This window comes from Atractosteus spatula, chromosome 10 (genome assembly GCF_055471065.1).
Source record: "Atractosteus spatula isolate fAtrSpa1 chromosome 10, fAtrSpa1.hap1, whole genome shotgun sequence".
NCBI classification, from domain to species: domain Eukaryota; kingdom Metazoa; phylum Chordata; class Actinopteri; order Semionotiformes; family Lepisosteidae; genus Atractosteus; species Atractosteus spatula.
Window position 1 is genome coordinate 13,499,249 of NC_142715.1, and position 2,983 is coordinate 13,502,231.

General features: G+C 41.6%; 1 non-coding gene across 1 annotated transcript; it reads left to right on the forward strand.

Annotated features, from left to right (window-relative positions):
- The first annotated feature begins 2,121 nt into the window (after window positions 1–2,121).
- trnal-aag (transfer RNA leucine (anticodon AAG)) lies at window positions 2,122–2,203 on the forward strand. Its single transcript has one exon. It is a non-coding gene; the product is annotated as a tRNA-Leu (tRNA).
- Window positions 2,204–2,983: the final 780 nt, after the last annotated feature.

Below are 2,983 nucleotides of genomic sequence, written 5' to 3' on the forward strand. Positions count from 1 at the left end.
AAATATGGAACACAACTGTTGTTCCCCATGAAGGAAAGCTGTTTTACACTGACGTCACTCCTTTTTATTTAATCCAGATTTTAAAAACAACTCCGCCCTATCAAAGGAAAATGTTACACAAAAGTTGGAAAGCACACTCTGAATCCAGATGTATATTTGATTTCCGCAATCCGTTCAAGGCTGCCTATGTTAATCGTAAGTGTATAGAAGAAACATTTAATATATTGTTCAGTTTAAATCAAAATGCTTTACTACTACAAGAGAGAAGTATAGTATGGAGGATGCGACAAATGTGTGATTTCTTGGAAGAAAACTACTTTTCTTTGCGTTCGAAATTAATCGAAACAATTGACACACAAACCCTTTGTCTTTTTTAAAGAGATTATATCTTTAAGCAGACAAATGTATAAAATGTGTTTTTTTTACCTAGAGATTTTGGACAGGGGCGATGTATTACTAGTAGAGGCTGCTGACTAATTAACACTGTACTGTCTGGAGATCAGCTCCATTTGCAATAAAAAAACGTGCGTAACAAAGCTGGAGAGCAGCTGAACTTGTGCTCAGTAGTCAGTATGGTGCTGAGTGTTCAATACTGGCGTTGTTGTATTAGCACAAGCTGCACAGGCTCTGAATCAGACCATTTCAATTAGTCTGATTAGTGCAGGACAAGTTAATGTAGAATTATTGCTTTGTCTGTCTCTTGTTTGTATATAAATGAATGTCTCTGATAACTTAATGTTAGTTTTTAATTTAGTTTTACGATGTAGGTCATGCGTTGATATATGACATGTCTCATTCCTGATTCAGCTCATGCTCCATAGGAGAGAAGAGATTCCTCCTGTTTCCCGTACAACCATATCAGAACAGAAGCCCATGTCACCCAGCTCTGATTCAAGATCGAGTTGCATCTTCAACATTTTGTTTTTGTTTCTGATCATAAATTTCTTTAGTTATGATCAATATTGAACTTTTTCTAAATAAAACAAAAATAATCAAACATGCAGGCAGATTTTTGAAAAGTATTAGGAGTTGACAGGGCGCTCCTTCGGAATAGTCGTCAGAAAATGTGAGAAAAGGAAAGTTACGTAAGTTCTCACACACAGCATTAAAGATTGGAATCTGATCATAAAAAAACTAGCTGTCTCCCCGTCGGTAAACAAACGCCGGTTTCCCACGTGACAGGCAGGGACACAAACAACTTTACTTACTAGGAGCGCTTGCTAGCTATTAGGAGGCATTTACTCTTAAATATGTTACTGTTTTGGGATTTGACTTTAAGTTTCCCGATACCAGCTTTTAACAAAAGTAAAGGCACACGGCACATGTGTGCCACATCACGTCCGAGTTTAGTGACAACTACCTCAGAGATTGTAAGCTGGGTAGTTTCAGATCAGATCACTATTTTTTATCAAAGGTTCAAGCAAACCCGAATACTTTTGCAAGAGACATTTCAGAATCCCAGTCAAATCCAGTACGATTGCTGGATCCTTCGAATTCGACTGAACTATAGCACAGATCTGCAGTCCACCATTAGAATACTGTGGGTGTGTTGTATAAGCCACACGGCCAAAATAGTTCTAAAACAGGAGATGCATCCTCGTTTAGGAATGTGGTATAAAGTGAAATGGTCTGGGATGAGTCCTACGTTTGAACAGTTCAAAATAGACGTAAAGGGGTATTTACGGACTCTTTCGAAATGTAAGAACAAGCTGTGCGGACCTTATCTTTATTTACCTTGTGTAATCGTTTTTCATAAAGTGTAATTGTATTATAGCATGTGCCCCTGATGATTTTCTTGATACGTTATATGTGCTCTTGTTTGTATTGTATGTAGTTTTGTTGTTCAAATAAAACGTAAAAGACACAACTTTCCGGATGCGGCTGCTGTAAAGATAAAATGACATCAAGGGTGCTGTACGCAGAGGTCTGAAACCTGCTCCACAGAAGATCTTTATCCAGAGGTGTTAAAGAAGTCGAGATCTCGCCATGAGAGGGGAAGCATCTCAGAAAAAGCAGGTGCAGTCGGTTCCACGGTCATAACGCCACTAAGTCGGGCGACAAGAGCAAAACCCACCCGACCTCCTCCGAGCAAGTAACGAGACAAAGAGACAGCGCACAGCGGGTAGCGTGGCCGAGTGGTCTAAGGCGCTGGATTAAGACTCCAGTCTCTTCGGGGGCGTGGGTTCGAATCCCACCGCTGCCAGGTGCTTCTGTCGCCCCCTCCTTTCAGCTGACTTCAGACGAAAGGGAGGGAACTGCTTTTTGGCAGTCTCTCGAGAAACTAAGCAAAGTGTTTAAAGATACTTTCTCAGCTTGACATCAAGGCACAAAACAAAAACCTTCTTGCGTCCTCTCAACCCAAAAGCGCTTTGCCACTTTTTGCGTTATGCAGGGAACGACGTCTGCCCAGATCACTTTTGTGTCAATGCAAATCGTAGTGTGCCCTCCGTTTTAATGTTGGCTGTGCTGGCGTGCCGCTTCTGTCTGTGAAACTTGAATGTTCTGCTTCTTCACACCGAATCGTTGGCGGGGGTTGAGCTTGTTAAATCTTTGCGCATAGCGCTCCTTTGGAAGTACTTTGTCCAAGTTCAAAAGCGATCGTGGGATTTACTTCATGCGTTCAAGAAGCATGCCTCGCACGACAGATTTAAATGGGGAATGGAGCCTGCTTCTTGCTGTTTTTCCTGTGGTTGCAGTTACAAAGTTGATCGTGCTTTCACATTCTGTTAACAGTATTCACTGGCTGAGCTTTATCAGTTGGTTCGTAAAGGAATCTCTGCTTCGGTTCCAGAAAAGTCATCTGTAGTATGTTTTTTTCCGTGCCCATGGCAGTCTTTTAAAGCTGGTAGTAATGGCGGCGAAGTTAATTTTTTATCCTCTTTAAAAGAATAAGGACGGGCTGGGGTGAGCTCCATTTACCACTCTTTCAGCTAACCGCCGAACTCGCGAACTGATTACACTGCAGAGCCACAGGCGCCTCGCT